At 41.3% G+C, this 18,321-nt stretch overlaps 1 non-coding gene across 1 annotated transcript; it reads left to right on the top strand.

Annotated features, from left to right (window-relative positions):
- Positions 1 to 17,498: 17,498 nt before the first annotated feature.
- Positions 17,499 to 17,570, top strand: TRNAA-CGC (transfer RNA alanine (anticodon CGC)). Its single transcript has one exon. It is a non-coding gene; the product is annotated as a tRNA-Ala (tRNA).
- The last annotated feature ends 751 nt before the right edge of the window (positions 17,571 to 18,321 follow it).

The raw sequence follows: 18,321 nt of genomic DNA, 5'->3' as shown, positions 1-18,321 counted from the left end.
GTTGGACAAATTGGGCATAGTAGGTCCTCTTTCAGTTTCACTTCCTTTAGATAGTTAAAGAGTTGCATCGCAAACTCGGTAAACTCAGCAAAATTCACCTATGTTCATCTAAAAGAGAAATTTTGTATTCACCTTATAGCTGTTTTCTTGTTCCATTGAACTCAAGCTGCAGTTTCCACAGCCAGAAATTTGCTAAAACTTGCTCCTCAGCCTACTGTGTGAGTGGAGAGGAAGGCTCTGTGAGCTTCACAGGTGATGGTTGCTGCAGAGCCGTAAGTTACATTTGTGCCTATCCCCTTTCCCCTTGTTTGCTGTTCCTACCAGAGAGGATTTGTTTCCTGGCATAGCCTCACTTACTTTCCTCTTTGCTTGGTCCTTACCATACTGTTTGCATTTTCACATGCCTGATAGAATAAGGGAGAACAAATGTCACAGGCCTCAAATAATTTTTGTCGTTACTGAATAGTATTATTGGCCACTTTGGGATGCAAGATTTAGTCATCCATCAAACCCTAAGTTCACAAGGTGTTTACTATGTTTTTCTTTTAGAAACCATGGGGTACAACAGAATGTAAGAGTCCCTAGCCTGAAAGACTTTATTACCTAGAAAGAGGCAAGAGATATCATGACTGTAAAGAGATACACATAGACACTGTTCCATGCAGTTTATAAGCATATATTCTTCCTTCTGTCCTCTTTGCTTGACCAAGACTTTGGTTTGGTGCCCTGACTTCCAGGAAACCTTCGCGGACGTTCCACACTTGGGTTATGTGCTCTCCCTTTGCTTCCAAAACAGCCTGTCTCAGAGTATTGATCACCTGTATTCTCGTCTGTTTCCCCTAGGCATCTTGGGAGCCATGGCTATCATCTGTGACCTTCAAGTGCCTAGATCTAGAATTCAGACTGTGCTTGCCATGTATATAAGGGGTTCATAAAATGTTTGAGTGAATGTGTGATCAAGGTCTACTGCGTGCAGCATTGTTTATTAAAGAACAGAACAAGTCCCATTTATGGCCTTCAAGTAATAAATGCAAAAACAGAAAATACTTGAAAGGAGCCAGTAGAATGAGAAGGATATAGATGATTGAGGAGGACATTAGGATATGAAGAAGTGTGTGGGAGGTCATTGGCTTGGCTTAGGGTGTAGGGATCAAGCTTGCCTAGAATAAAAGATTATAAAAGAGAGTGATGCTGGATTAAAGAGGATCTTGAAAGGCTAGAAGAGTTTATTATTGTTGTGGGAGTCAGCATGGACTCAGCAATGTTCTTTGCAGAAGCTGGGGCAGGGGAAGCTATGAATTAGTACAGTTGATAGAGATTAGAGTCAAGAGTGGAGAAAGACCAAGCAGTGTAGAAATTGTGCTTTGGTGAAAAACTATGTACTGTCCAGTGAGGTTTGAGAAGATTCCTGTGGATTATCTGATTAAGAGTCTGCAAAATTCTTGCACAGCTCTAAACTGTTATGCATTGCAATATGAGCCTGGTCTGTAGATATGGAGATTATGTCTTGTCTAGTAAGGAGGGGTGGTGTGGAAACCAGTCTTGTCTTCATTTGCACATTCATTTCAATATTCCTGATCCATAAATGTGTCTGTCCTTGAAATTTTCACTTGAACCAGTTATGCCAATTGTTTCCTCCATAAATTAAAGAAAATCTTTAACATGTATTCATTTTAACTATTTTTGAAAATTATCTTTTAACAGCAGGTAAATTGGCCAGAGGCATGAATTTTTGACGGAACTTGCCAGATAACTCCATTTGGAAATGGATCACAGAATCAGCTAGATACAGCTTGTGAAAGTGGCAGAATATACACCACTAGCCTGTTTGGGGCCCTCACACTTCCCACTTGCTTAGGAAGAAAGAGGCTGTGAAAGTGATGGGGAGTTTAATTATAAATGCTGACTCTCAAATAACAGTGGGTCACTGGAGAAGAAAGTAGATGGAAGAAAGTCCAGTGGGATCTTGAGATGACAATGCAGACTCCCACAGCTGAACAGCAGGAGTCTGGAGGTTTCCCTAAAGAAGCCATCACAGAGGGAAACAAGCAGAGGGAAAGGACAGAGCCTGTGGAAGACACCATCCATCAGGAGCTGCAAGAACCCTGCTGCTGCTAAGTCACTTCAGTCGTGTCCGACTCTGTGTGACCCCATAGACGACAGCCCACCAGGCTCCTCCGTCCCTGGGATTCTCCAGGCAAGAACACTGGAGTGGGTTGCCATTTCCTTATCCAGTGCATGAAAATGAAAAGTGAAAGTGAAGTCGCTCAGTCCTGTCCAACCCTCAGACCCCATGGACTGCAGCCTACCAGGCTCCTCCGTCCATGGGAGTTTCCAGGCAAGAGTACTGGAGTGGGGTGCCATTAAACCCTAGACAGAGGAAAAAGTGGGAAGTGTTTAGGGAGAGGCAAGAAGAGATTCACCATATCAGAATTCATGAGTAACAGTCATTCAGCACCTCCCCTTCCAGAGTGGAGTCTGAAATACTGGAAGCAGGAAACATGCCTGAGGACCATTGATACACATGCTTCAGCAAAACAAAGGAGCACTTGCTGAGCCTGAGACAGAAAAATATTTCCACGTATGGTAATAAGTTAAGCACAAGCCCATGTGGAATCTTTGTCTCTCTAGAGAAGTGTTCTAAGCGCGTGGCCCATTCTTATGTGGTGAAGCTTGGAAAAACTGCATGTCCAAGATTACATTTTGCAACATTTAGTGCAGAGTTTTCATCCTCGGGGTCATCTGCTGCTGAAATGTCAGCTATCATCTCTCCCTTCCAGTTAAGAGGAAAGGTAAAGACAAAGGGCAAACCACCCACTTCCAGCTGAGTCATTCTGTTTAAAGAATGCTTGGGAAGCTCCACCCAACAAGTTTTGCTTAATTCCAATGGCCATTGGTATCTATAAGAAGGGCTGCTACCTAGGATAAGATCTGAGTTCTAAAACTAACAAAGAAAGGGAGCCTGGACATTGTTTACATACATCTGCCCACATAGTAATTGCTATCCCTCAGATCCCAGTTCAGACTTTCGTTTCTCAAGAAGACTTTCTTTTTTTTTTTTTTGCAATGAGGCAGATAAGATCTTAGTTCCCTGACCAGGAATGGAATCCATGCCCCCTGCAGTGGAAGCCTGGAGTCCTAACCACTGGACCATCAGCCAAGTCCCAAAAGACAGTCTTTCTTGATGCCTCTACTTGGATCAGGTTCCCTTGGTCTATGCTCTTTAACACTAGAGAAGATAAATTTTTTCCTCTATTTTTTAAGGATCTATGTTCTGCTGTTCGGTCACTAAGTCATGTCCAACTCTTTGGGACCCCATGGACTGTGGCACACCAGTCTCCATAGGGTTCTTCAGGCGAGAATCCTGGAGTCGGTTGCCATTTCCTTGTTTAGAGGATCTTCCTAGACCAGGGATTGAACCCACACACCCTGCAAGGCAGGCAGATTCTTTACCACTACACCACAGGGGAAACCCTTAGGGTCTCTGGCTAGACCTAAAACAAGCTAACATGACTAACAGGAGGAAAGCATACAAATTTTATTTTGTCTTTATGTACATGTGATGGAACCGTCACAAGAAAAATGAAGACCCAAAGAAGTAGGGCTGAGAGCTTATATACTTGTTTATGTTGTTGAAGTCAGTGCAATTGCATTGTGTATTATATGTGTTGAGTAAATTCATTGTCATGTACAAATCTAAGTTAAGTGCCCTAAAATCATATATGTGAAATTTATGTTTTAATAGTCCTATAAGACACATTTTGGTTGGAAGGAATCTCACAGGGAAAGATCATTGACAAAATTATTTTCTGAATAAGATGATAATAGCTACTACATATTAAGAATCTCCTATGAGCAGAGAGGCTGAATCTATGCTTAATATAGGTTTTTTTTTTTAACACTGATCTTATTTCCCATCTCTTTGTCTTTTTGTTCTATGAATTTCTTCTCTCAAATATTTTAGTATTTGATTTTAAATATTCAAGAGCTCTATCATTTCTCACTCTTGCAGTATTTACTAATATTTTCTTTAAACATTAACTACACTTTATCTGAGGGCTTCCCTGATAGCTCAGTTGGTAAAGAATCTGCCTACAATGCAGTAGACCCTGATTCAATTCCTGAGTCAGGAAGATCCCCTGGAGAAGGCATAGGCTACTCACTCCAGTATTCTTGGGCTTCCCTGTGGCTCAGCTGGTAAAGAATCTGCCTGCAGTGTCGGAGACCTGGGTTCAGTCGTTTGCTTCCGCTCTCTGAATGGTCTCTATTTCCTCTGAGTTCCTATTTCTTCTTTGTTTTGGTCTTTGACTTAATGTTGGTGCACTTCCTCAAGAGCATGGTGATCTTTGGCTATCTAATAATATTTGAAACAATGCTGAAAGTCTAAATGCAACTTCATGGGAAGACCTTGGCAAGTTGCAGCCATCACTTTAGGGTGATTAGGTAGCACCCTGTCATCTCATTGTGACATCCCCACTCCAGTGTTCTTGCCTGGAGAATCCCAGGGATGGGGGAGCCTGGTGGGCTGCCGTCTCTAGGGTCGCACAGAGTCGGACACGACTGAAGTGACTTAGCAGTAGCAGCAAGTGTCAAAATCTGTAAGCCTTTCCCCTTGGATCTTTTCTCCCCAAAAAGGATTCTTCAAGTTTTACATGTAATAGAAGCCTTCACAAGAAAAATGAAGAACCAAAGAAGTAGTTAGGGCTGAGAGCTTATATACTTGTTAATGCTGTTGAAATCAATGCAGTTGCATTGTCTGTCCTTCAATAGCCTGACTGCTAGTTTTTTGGAAGCAAGTCAAAGGAGGAATGTCTTGACAAATAAAATTCAATTCACAGATTTTGGCTGTGTTTATTTTTATTTAGATGCCTTCTTCCCCCAGTTGGACTTGTGAGCCCCAAATCTGGAGCATCTCTGACTCAACCCCTTTAAAGAGAAAATCCAGTTTTCTTTTTTTTTTTTTTAACTTTTGATCTTGTATTGGGATATAGTCGATTAACAATGTTGTGATAATTTCATGTAAACAGTGAAGGGACTCAGCCATGTATATACATGGATCCATTCTCCCCCAAACCCTGTTCCCATCCGGGCTGCCACATAACATTGAGCAAAGTTCCATGTGCTGTACAGTAGGTCCTTGTTGATTATCCATTTTAAATATAGCAGTGTGTATATGTCCATCCCAAACTCCCCAACTGTCCCTTCCCCCAGCAATCATAATGTAGTTCTCAAAGTCTGTGAGTATTTTTCTGTTTTACAAGTGAGCTCATTTGTATCATTTCCTTTTAGATTCCACATATAAGGGATGTCATAGGACTATTTCTCCTCCTCTGTCTGACTTATTTCACTCAATATAACACTCTCTAGGTCTATCCATGTTGCTACAAATGGCATTATTTCATTCTTTTTAATGGTTGAATAATATTCCATTGTATATATTTACCGCCATCCATCTGTCCATGGAGATTTAGGTTGCTTCATGTCTTGGCTGTTGTAAACAGTGCTGCAATGAACATTAGTGTGCACATATCCTTTTGGATCATGTTTTTCTCTGGATATACGCCCAGGAGTGGGGAAAATCCAGTTTTCTGCTCAGTTGGAGAATATGCATTTATGTGGAGGAGGATGATATGTAAAAATCTATTGAGATATTATTTAAGACTTCATATTACATTCTCTTCATTTCTGTGTAATGTGGTCTTATGGTTGCTCTGTCAATTAAGAATTAAGAGGATGGTTCTCGATGTAACTGTATCGCAGACTGAATAATATTTATTACTCCTCAGGCCATATATACAATCTTGAGAAAATCCAGTGCTTATGAGACAGGTAGAGGAAAAGAGACCGAGAAGGAGTAGCCTGAGAGGAACGAGATAAAGATACTGATTAGATGATGAGAGTGGTCAGCAGGTCAAATGCTGCTAAAAGGTCACTCGGTAAGAATAAGGACTGAGAAGAGCCCAGTGGATCATGCAAAGTGGAGGTGATGATTTACCCTGGCCAGAACAGTTGCAAAATTCTTCTATCCTCAGCAATTCCTGTGAAAGTCTAGGTTAGATCATATCAGACTGTTCAAAACTCACCAAGGTCTTCACGATCTCTTACCTTGCAGACAACAGTGTTGGACAAGTGGTTGGTCTCTCCACTTCCAGCCAGTTTTCTCCTGGGCCTCATCTCCTTCAACTTTCTCTACTCTATCAGACTTGCCTCCCTGCTCATTCTTGATAAATCCAGGATCACTTTTGCTGTTCAGGATAGACCTTTGCATTAGTTGTTTGCTTTTCCAGGAATGATTCTCCCAGACTTCTTCCAAACTCACTCCCTTGCTTCCTTCAGGTCTTTGCTCAAATTTTGCCTTTTTTGAGGCCTTACTCAACACTCTATTTAAATTACATTTGTTTCCACTCAAGCACTGTCCCTCTTCCCAACTTTGTTTTTCTTCATAACATTTATCCCTATTGAAGGTACTGTTTTACTCACTTTATTTAGTGTCTGTCTCCCCCACCTTCCCTCAAACATAAGCTAGAGGAGGGAAGAGATTTTTTTCATTCACATGTCCCAAGAACTTAGAACAGCACATACAACATAATACGCACTTAAATATTTGATGCATAAATTAGTGAATCGAGTAATGGTGCAAAAAAAAGGTAGATATGGAGAATATAAGTTAAAGAAAATATCTTCAATAAATTTGGCTGTAAAGAAGTGGAGAAAGATATTGTTGTACTTGAAGGGGAACATGGGATTTAGGGAAGCTCATATGTTTTTTATTTGTTTACACTGATTTTTTTCTTTGGAAAAAATACTGATTCATGGAAGATTGGAAGGAAAGTACTGAGAGGTTCCATTTACCTCTTCACCCAGTTTCACCAATGGTTTTACTTCCCCAGCTAGGTAACTATAGTACAATATCGAAACAAGGGAGATGACGTTGGTATATTGTGCATATAAGTCTATGCTACTTTGCTGCTGCTGCTAAGCTGCTTCAGTCGTGTCCGACTCTGTGCGACCCTCTAGACGGAAGCCCACCAGGCTCCCCCGTCCCTGGGATTCTCCGGGCAAGAACACTGGAGTGGGTTGCCATTTCCTTCTCCAAGGCATAAAAGTGAAAAGTGAAAGGGAAGTCACTTAGTCATGTCCGACTCTTAGTGACCCCATGGACTACAGCCTACCAGGCTCCTCCATCCATGGGATTTTCTAGGCAAGAGTACTGGATCATATGCATATTTGTGTAACCACTACTGCACTCAAGATACAGAACTATTTCAGAACCACAAAGATTTCCCTCATGCCACCCATCCCACATCCCTAGCTCTTGACAAGCATGACTTTGTTCTCCATCTGTGAAATTTTGTCATTTCTAGAACATCATATAGATGAAATCATATAGTATTAATACTTGACTTTTTAAAATTGTTTTCTCTCACTTATCCTATTCTATTGAGATTCATCCACAATTTGCTTACCAATAGTTCACTCCTTTTTGTTACTGAATAGTACTCCATGGTATGGACATACCATGGGAGTTTTTAGCCATTCACCTGTTGAAGGATATTTTCATTGTCTCCAGTTTTTGTTTGTTCTAAATAAAACTGCTATGAACATTCGTGTATGGGTTTTTATGTAAACTTAAGTTTCATTTCTCTGGAATAAATGCCCAGGAGTATGATTGCTGGGTTTTTGACACATTATATGATACATGAAATTAAAAGATGCTTTCTCCTTGAAAGAAAAGCTATGACAAACCTAGACAGTGTATTAAAAAGCAGAGACATCACTTTGTTAACAAAGGTCCATGTAGTCAAAGCTATGGTTTTTCTAGCAGTCGTGTATCGGTGTGAGAGTTGGACCATAAAGAAGGCTGAGTGCCAAAGAACTGATGCTTTTGAACTGTTGTGCTGGAGAAGACTCTTGGGAGTCCTGTGGACTGCAAGGTCAAACCAGTCGATCCTAAAGGAAATCAACCCTGAATATTCATTGGAAGGACTAATGCTGAAGCTGAAGCTCCAATACTTTGGCCACCTGAAGGGATGAGCCAACTCATTAGAAAAGACCCTGATCCTGGGAAAGACTGAGGGCAGGAGGAGAAGGGGGATGAAATGGTTGGAAGACATCAATGACTCAATGGACATGAGTCTGAACAAACTCTGGGAGATAGTGAGGGGCAGGATGCCTGATGTGCTGCTGTCCATGGAGTCACAAAGAGACACGACTTAGTGATTAACAACAACGATACATGTATATTTTGTTTTTAAAGAAATGTCAAGGTATTTTCCAGAGAAGCTGTACTGTTTTAAATTCCTCACGTCTTATCTCAAACGGTGGGGCAATGTAAAGTCTGTTTAGGTTTTCCTGGGGAGGAACCAGCCACCAGGAAGGGGAAGGATGCAGAGGACAGAGCCAAGTCCAGAGGAAGCAAGTGAAAATGGAGCAAGGTAAAGAGATGCTCCTTCCACTGGAGGGTGTGACCCAGTTACCTGAAGAAGAAGGTGTGAGGTCGGATGCAGGTGGCTTTATGGGTCTGATGGCTGGAACTTAATGATTTCTCTTGACTAAACAGTGAATGAAGGCTGGGCTGAGAGTGAAGTGCTTTGACATCAAAGGGCTATGTGGTCACACAAATTTGGGAAATGCTTATTAATGTGTCGCACCCTAGTTATTAGCACATAGAAAGTTTAAAAAAAACCTAGGGTAGAAAAGAGACCAGTCACACTCTGTGGCATGAACATATGAATTTATGTGGTAAAGGATTGATTTTCTTTCCACATATGTTTCTAAACCCTCCTCTAATTTTGCCCAACCTGACCCCCAAAGAACAACTCTTTTCACATCAATTTGGAAAAGTCTGGAATAGAATATAGCTACGATGGGACATTGCATGGAGCAATGCACAATTGCGTTGCACAATACATGGAGTTTCACCCTCTCCACTAGAGGGATACATCCAAATTTAAATATTTGTGGGATCAGAATATCATGATCAGAGTTTTAGTAAAGTCTTCTAATGTGTAAACAGTATTCTAGTATAATTTTTATGCACTAATTATGCCAATCTGATATTTTAAAATGAGTTAACATTCTTAGATGAACACTTGATTTATTATAAAAGTAGAACTGTGAAACAATGGAGACAGTATAGTCTTTTTAATAAACAAAGTCTTTTGATTTTAATAAACTTGATATCTGTATGGGAAAAAGTTTTGACATATACCTTATGTCAAACACAGAAATCATTTCTAAGTAAATTTGAAAGGTTAAACAATAGAGCTTGTAGGAGATAACATAGGAGACTATTTCATGAATTTGATGGTAGGCAAAGATTTCTTAGAGTACAAAGAGCTCTAACAATAAAGGAAATGGTTGATGAATTCAATTACAGTAAAATTAAGAAATCCTGTTAAACAAAAGAACATTAAGAGAATGAAAAGGCAAACCGTAGTATAGGAAAAGGCATTTCCTATCCATGTAATCAGCAAAGGATTTGTATCTAGAATAAATACTGTTTTATAAACCAGTTGTAGACTGTGCAAAATAAAAACGACTCTAGAACCAGACTGCCTGTAGCTACTTCCTCATGTGACTTCAGACATGTCATTCAATGCTTTTCTGCCTTCCATTTCCTCACTAACTGGGGTTAAGAGTATACCCATCTACCGTTGTTTTGAGAGTTAAATTAATCAATATAGATAAAGCACTTTGAGAAAAGTTTTGCACATTAAAAGAACCCAACTGAGGTTAGCGATTATCAGGTGTCCTCTGTTTTCAAATAAAGGTGCAGAGAATTTAGAATTTAATGTGCTTTCATTATTAGAGTGAGTGTCATTGATGTACCTGACATGCTGAGCCATCACATTTCTTATTACACAGCAGCAGTGTGTGTGTGCATGTGCACACAAGTGAGGTGTAATGCCATTAAATGTCACCCAGCCCTTCCATAGTCAGTGGGAGGCATTCTGGCTTAACCACCAAGCACCTGAGATGAACTTGGTTGTGTTCTCCTTCACCTAATAACTGTCACAGCTTTATAATATCCCTAAATAAAATCACAGCATTAACTGCATAATTGTGCAACTCACTGCTTCTACCAGTATTACGTTTGGACAGTTTCCTTACATATTCATACATAATTACTGGAGAATATAAAATGTCTTATATTTCAGGCCTAACCTTACCTTGTTAAGAGTTTACATTTATATAGATGTTTCTCTGTCTTAAAGAAAATGCTTTCAATTTTATCATTTCCAAATGGGTAGTACTGTGAGTCACTGGTCTCTCTGGGTGGTAGGGAGTCAATTTCAAGACACCTCCTGCCAAAGAAACATCTTTGTTGGCTCTGATTCACTAGGCAATTTTCTCAGAGTTGTGCCCTAGCTCACCTGGGTTTCATTGGCATCAGAAGCGCTTATACAGCCAGCACATCTCTGGAACTGTTCTAATTAACCCATCATCACTCCTTGGAGGGTGGTCTTGATACTGACCAGGGTTCTTGGCCTTCCCCAATCAATAGAATGCCATGGACAGAGGAGCCTGGCGGGCTACAGTCCATGGGGTCACACAGAGTCAGATACGACTGAGTAACACTTTCACTTCAATAAAAAAAATTGACTAGAGGCCAGAAAAGAAATTCAGTCAAGGCTTTAAGGGGGGCCCTGCTGCCCCAGGAGGGAGCAAAAAGAAGGAACAAGGGACATGCTCATTCCCTGGGGGCCATGATGGGGGCGAGCTTGTTCTTTATATGGGGTGAGGGTAGGGGTATGTCCAGGAGTTGGGCCGGAGGGATGGCTTAAGTGGTTTGCCACCCGTTAGATGGTGTTGTGTGCAGGGGGCATGTACAGTACCCTGATTTTGCTCCTGGCTCTTCAGAAGTGGTGGTTGGGTATTGTATCTTTCTGTCCATAATTTGCCCCAACTGTTTAGGGACACAATTATTTTAGTCCTTATAGTTTCTTTGTATTTTGTTGCTGGAGGAGGGATTTGTCCAGGGGCAAGCATCGCAGCCAAGGGTCCCAGGCCCCAGTCTGTCTCAGTCTGTGTATGAATATGAAGTGATCATTAACAACCAGGCCCACCATTCTCAAAGTATGATTGTGGTTCATGTTTGGAAAATTCACCTGAGGTACTTGTTAAAAACATAGATCTCCAAGTCCCATCCCAGACCCTCAGAATCAGAGCCTCTGGGAATATCAATCAAAAGTTTACGTTTTTTTAAAAAAGCTTTCTAAGTGAGTCTAAAATTTGAGAACTATCAAAATATATTCCACCGAGTCCCATAGGATCTGGTTCTAAAATTAGAAAATTAATGCCCAACAGCTTGAGTAAGATACAGCAAAATACAAGTTATGAAAATGGAGGCTGGTTGAATGCAGGTAAGGATTAAATTCAAGGAAGAAAGGATGTGTGAAGAGGGTGGAGGAATTTCCAGAACACTGTGAGCCCTGCACTTGTAGTCATGATTTTCTTGGAGCTGAGTATTTTATCTTTTTTTCTGAGAAGTGAGTTACTAAAAAAAAAAAAAAAAAAGAGTTATTTATTTTTTATCAATTGAAACAAAGAATAAAAATATAACTGTTTCTCTATCTCAAGCACTATTTAAGATCTGAGTACTCTTATCTTTTGGCAATGTTTGAAATCTATAGATTCAGGTAACTCTGTGCTTACATCTGAAGCCCCAGGCTGAAGGTCCTTCTAAGCTTATTAGTTAACAAGTTTATCTTGGTCATGGGCTTCTCTGATACCTCAATTAGTAAACAATCTGCCTGCAATGAGGGACCCCTGGATTCGATCTTGGGTTGGGAAGATCCCCTGGAGAAGGGAAAGGCTACCCACTCCAGTATTCTGGCCTGGAGAATTCCATGGACTGTATAGTCCATGGGGTCGCAAAGAGTCAGACATGATTGAACGACTTTCACTTCACCTCACCTTGGTTATGCTTTTTGCCATTCACTCACCACTCACTCATCTAACTATGGGTTAGGTGCTCTAGAAGACCTAACTTCAAATACATAGAATTACTGGGGCTGGGAACATAAATGTAAAATGCGGTATGTAATTCAATGGTTCTTGGGTGAGACCCAAAATTCTGCATTTGTGAAGAAAGCTGAGCACCGAAGAATTGATGTTTTTGAACTGTGGTGTTGGAGAAGACTCTTGAGAGTCCCTTGGACTGCAAGGAGATCCAACCAGTCCATCCTAAAGGAGATCAGCCCTGGGATTTCTTTAGAAGGAATGATGCTAAAGTTGAAACTGCAGTACTTTGGCCACCTCATGTGAAGAGTTGACTCATTGGGAAAGACTGATGCTGGGAGGGATTGGGGGCAGGCGGAGAAGGGGACGACAGAGGATGAGATGGCTGGATGGCATCACCGACTCCATGGACGTGAGTCTGAGTGAACTCCGGAAGTTGGTGATGGACAGGGAGGCCCGGCATGCTGCGATTCATGGGGTCGCAAAGAGTCGGACATGACTGAGCGACTGAACTGAACTGAACATGTTCTTAGTGATGCTAATGATGCTGGTCCACGGATAACATTGATAACCGCATTGCTTGTTTAAGAAGCTCTGATTTCTTTTTGGCCTCCAGAAAGAGTTTTCTAGACTCTTCGGTCCCTGGATATATCTGACCTGTACTACTGGTAGAGGCAGGTGAAGATTCCATACTGGCAATGCAGTATTGGACTCTGTTCTTAGAAGTTCCTGACATGAATGCTGTGTTGGCTGCTTGTGAATGATAAAGATCCTCTCCCTTTCATATTTCCCTGGTGGCTCAGACGGTAAAGCGTCTGTCTACAATTTGAGAGACCTGGGTTTGATCCCTGGGTTGGGAAGATTCCCTAGAGAAGGAAATGGCAACCCACTCCAGTACTCTTGCCTTGAAAATCCCATGGACAGAGGAACTTGGTGCAGGCTGCTATCCATGGACTCGTAAAGAGTCAGGCACAGCTGAGCGACTTCACTTTCATACTTAATCCAGGTCTCAACTATGAATCTCTCCAACCAGACAGTTCTTTCTCTGGGAGAATAAATTTGGAATTCTGGCCTGTCTGCCCCCATACATCTCCTGAACTGTTGATAACAACCATGACTACCTTTAAACATCTTTTAAATCTTCAATAGCTCAGTGGTGTCTGAAACCCACAGTAGTTGCTTTTCTTTATTTTCCATTTTGTTACAAATTTATAATTGACAGACAATATCATAGTGGCCCTTCTCTTTCCTCAGTGAGTCTGGCTAAAGGTTTGTTAGTTTTGTCAGTCTTTTCAAAGAGCCAATTCTTAGATTCACTGCTCTTTTTAAAAAAATGTTTTTAAAGTTTCAATTTTATCTTCTTGGAGAATAATCTTCCTTTGTAATATAAGTGACAGGCCTGAGAAATGCTGTGACGTGCATTTTTTTTTTTTTTTTGGTGCGGGTCTTTAGTGAATAAGAACTCTTCATTTCTTTGTTCAACAGTCTGTTCATCGTTATATACTTCCAGAGACGAATTGTTCTCAGTAGTCAAGTAGTTTCAAATAAACTTTTTTCTCTAATAAAATATCACAGACCTAAGTGTATTATTAAAGTTGTCAATGGGTCAACTGTATACCTTTCACAATTTTCCCAATTGCAAAATGATTTTTTTGAAAAGCAGTTTAATTCCAATTTGGTTTCCACAATTTGGATTAATGAAAGTTCTTTACCATTCAGACACTATGTTATCTATGGCCTCCACAAGTTGATTCTAAACTATCAGCTAGGAAACTGAGAACAAACATTCACATGTGCGCGCGCGCACACACACACACACACACACACACACACACATATACACACACACACTCAGGAATCCATATTCTTCTTCTCTTTCTCCATCAATAAATTCCGATTTGGTAATTTTGACTATCAGCCAGCTTTGGAAACTATTGAGACAGTTTCTTGTCCATCTATATACCTAACTTATCTGTCCATTATCCTCCTTTCCTTACTCTAAAAAAGATTTAAGGTACTGTCTTAATTAAATATAGTCACTTAGGAAAGTAACCGTTTAAGAAAACAGATAAAAAGATCAATAATGTAATAGTTAATCTTTATCTTCTTTCTCATAGTTTTATGTTTTCCAAATTTTCTTGGCATGTATTAGTATAATTATAATTGTTAAAAAGACTGAATTTTTTATGGATTAAAAAATTTGATGAAGTTACTTATGAGGGTTGCCCTACTTATGTACTATTTCATACTTAGTGAGTTATCAGTTAACCAAGTATTTTTATTTTTAGGACTGTCTGTTCTCCCAGAGGACTAGAAAGGAAACCTTTCACACCTATTACTTTATAGATTCCTGGTAAGATGGAAGACCTCTGAAATTCTATCAGTTTCTGTTTTTTGGGGTTCTGCAACAGCCTCTGGAGGAATAATGCATATTATCTTTATAGCCAACAACGTTATATAAAGCATAAAAAGGGCTTTCCTTCTTTGATTGGAATTTGAAATTGTAATCTAGCATGTTAGAATCTGTGTTAGAAGAATCATTTAAGGCTCCCTGCCCAATCAGCAGTAACACCCCAAGTATGTTAGTTACTTAGTAATGTCCAACTCTTTGCAACCCCATGGACTGTAGCCCCCCGCCATGCTCCCCTGTCCATGGAATTCTCCAGGCAATTTCCTCCTTCAGGGGATCTTCCCAACCAGGGATCGAACCCAGGTCTCCAGAATTGCAGGCAGATTCTTCACCAGCTGAGGCACCCCAGAAGCCCAAGAGTGAAATTTATTTGTTGCAGTGGATTGCTTCCCTCTAATGGTGAAAAGTAGTCATACCACTTCATTTTTAGTGTTTAGGTTCTTAGTCTCCAATAGTTTACAAATTATTTCACACCGTGGTTTGCTTTGATTATGATTGTTATAATCTATGCTTTTGTGATAATATCACATAATATTGATGCCAAAACCATTAGCTCATGATTTTAACAATCAAAGCAATAACATCTAAGAAGTTTTAGCTCGTTACTTCTCTGATTTCTTCCTGACTCACTAAATGTTTCAAATGAAACAACTTATTTCTGATTTATAATACTTCTATTATTAAAATCTTGCAGAAATGCATGTAATTGTTACATCAGCCCTTATCACTAGATAGCATTATATATCAGTATGATTAAGTTTTTAGAAACACAAATTGCCATCATGTGGTTATAGCCTTTGGTGATAAACAGAACACAACAAAAGACGGATTTGGACAGTTTACCACCAGATCCAGGATTTGATAAATAATTCACACCTACAAAATTTTGTCATTTTGAGGCAAATTGCTCTTAGGAAACTCAGTAAACTTTACTAAGTGAACTCAGTAAAGTTTCTAAGTCATCCTTTGATGTTCCTTTCATTTGAACTCAACAACTTTCCGAGGTAAAAGGGAAAGCATTATTATCCCATCTTTTCTTTATTTTTTTTCTTTAAAGGTTGAGGAAATAAGCTCTGAGAGCACACAAGACATCAGTCTCAGACATGGGTCAAGAATCCTGGTTCACACTCTGTGAAATGTTTCAGACTCAATATTCAATGTTCAACTGTGCATTTTCCACTCATGGGCTCTCAGATATAACTCAGCCTGAATGCCTCCTTCTTCAGGATCTCTGTCACATTTGAGAGCCCTTGCCCCCACTAAGGGGCTTCCCTCATAGCTCAGTTGGTAAAGAATCTGTCTGCAGTGTAGGAGACCCGGGTTCGATTCCTGGGTCGGGAAGAACCCCTGGAGAAGGAAATGGCAACCCAATCCAGTATTCTTGCCTGGAGAATCCCATGGACAGAGGAGCCGGGCAGGCTATAGTCCATGGGATCACAAGAGTTGGACGCGACTTAGTGACTAAGCCCCCACTAAAGGGGATGAAAGAGGATGAGATGGTTGGATGGCATCACCAACGTGATGGACATGAGTTTGAGTAGGTTCAGGAGTTGGTGATGGACAGGGAAGCCTGGCATGCTGCAGTTCCTGGGGTCGCAGAGTCGGACACGACTGAGTGACTGAACTGAGCTGTCCCCACGAATCTCATCAAATGAGAAATCTAGCAGGCCTTCTAGCCTTCTTCCTTCTCTGTCCCCACTTGTCATCAACAAGTCTTGCTGAGTTTTCGGACCATCGTCCACCTCCTATTACCCCTTTGTATTACTGTCTTAGAGTTGCCATAGCAAAGCTCCACAGACTGCTTGGCTTAGACACCAGAAATCTATTTCTCACAGTTCTAGAGGCTAGAAGTCTGAGAGCAATGTGTCAGCAGGGTTAGTTTCTTCTCCTTGGCTTGTGGCCCACTATCTTCTTTCTGTTTCTCCACTTGGTCTTCCCTCTGTCTGTCTGTGTCTTCCCTCTAATCTCTTCTTTTAAGGACATCAGGTATATTGCATTAGTGAATGTGTGTGTGCTAAGTAAGTCACTTCAGCCATGTCAGACTCTGTGTGACTCTATGGACTGTAGCCTGCCAGGCTCCTCTGGCCATGGGATTCTCCAGGCAAGAATACTGGAATGCCAGGCCCTCCTCCAGGGTATCTTCCCGACCCAGGGATCAAACCCGTGTCTCCTGCATTGCAGGCACCTGGGAAGCCCAATGAAGATTAGGGGCCACCCTAATGACTTCATTTTAACTTAATCTCCTCCTTCAAGACCCATTTCCATGTGCAATCACATTCTAAGATCCTGAGGGTCAGGACTTCAACCTAAGAAATTTGGGAGGGGGCACAATTCAGCCCCTAACAACCCCGTTACTGTTCTGAACTGGCTGAGGGATGCCTCCCTTCAGCCCTACACTGTACAACACTTTCCCACCTGGATGCTCTGCTCCAGTTCACCTTCCTCAGAGATCAGTCCAATACAAGTCTGATTGTCTAAGTTCCTTTGCTTCTAATCCTTCACCTGAGCCCCTATTCTTTGACAAGACAAGGGAAGACCCGGCCCTGCCTTTCTCACCTGCCTCTTCTCTCCACACCTCTTGTCTGGCCCTCACCCTCCACTGATGCTAAAATGCTTCATGACCAGGCCATGTTGCTTCATGTCTCGATGCCTTGGCTTATATTTGTGCCCTCACCCAAGACCTTTTTCTTCATCTGCCTGCCTCTTCCTCATTCTTCAAAATGTACAGAAAATGGGAGCCTCTCCTGGTTCCTGCCGGCTGATCAAAGCTCTGGCCCTCCGAGTGACCTGCAGGCATGGGCACATCTTGGTGCTTTATGAGCAACTGAGTAGGGGAAGATCCATATCATTCACTGTGGGGACAGTTTGTTCAGAAAATGATGATTCAGGTCTGACGCCTGAAACTTGCCTCTCCAAAGAGCTCTCCCTGACACAGCGGCCTTGGACCAGGTGGCTTGTATTAGCCCCTGGGCAAGTGAAGCTTCTTCATGGTTTTACACAGACACCCCAGGTTCTTCCCATTTACGGTTGGTTACATAGGTATTTCTATTTTACATACATTTTAACTTAGACTCATACCTGTGAGGTTGGTACTCATTTGTGGAGATGTCAACTTATATCACTAGGGGATGTAGCTCAGTGGTAGAGCACATGCTTCGCATGTATGAGGCCCCGGGTTCAATCCCCGGCATCTCCACGTGGTTCTGTTTGGGCCTCCCTGGTGGCTCAGATGGCAGGAGACCTGGGTCTCCTAATTTATATTTCCTTTTCCCCAACCCTTTCTCTTTGCGCGTTCCAGCTGATCTCAGACTCCACATCTTGAGGCTTCAGTGGGGGATTGGGACAATGTGGAACACCAGGGATCTATCATGGTGGCTTTGCTGTCCGGTTTTTCCAGGCTGCAAATCATGCCCAATATGCCTGATCAATGAGAGAAATGGCTCTGCTTTCACATTTTAACCAACTCCCACCTTATTGTAGCAACTCATTTAACCCCCTCTAACCTTTTTAAAATAATACCATGTAAGCATTTCCATGCCAGCATCTTTATTGGAAATGTTATCACCACTCTGGCATGTGATTGCTAGTAATGATTTTATTTACAAACCCCACTGTCGCCCGTGTGAAGCTGTGTCAGGAACCAACTTTGTCCATCCCCCAGCCTCCTATTATAATCAAATGGAATATTTGTGTTTCATGTTCCTGGTGTGTAAACTGCCCAGACAATGTCCTATTCATCTTTGTGTCCTCAGGACCCAGTACTGGACACAGAGTAATGTGCTCTGTGCTCCCCAAACGTCTACTGCAAATAAAGTTAAAATAACCAGCTCTATAGGACAACAGGAGAGGAGTGTCCAAGTAAATATTTGGAAAGAGTTTTAGGGAGAAGCCTCTGGTAAAGGAGGCATGAACTGGAGATGAAGGTCAGATGGAACAAGATTAGCCAG

Source organism: Capricornis sumatraensis, chromosome 7, assembly GCF_032405125.1.
Source record: "Capricornis sumatraensis isolate serow.1 chromosome 7, serow.2, whole genome shotgun sequence".
Lineage (NCBI taxonomy): Eukaryota > Metazoa > Chordata > Mammalia > Artiodactyla > Bovidae > Capricornis > Capricornis sumatraensis.
This window is presented reverse-complemented; position numbering and strand designations above follow the sequence as displayed.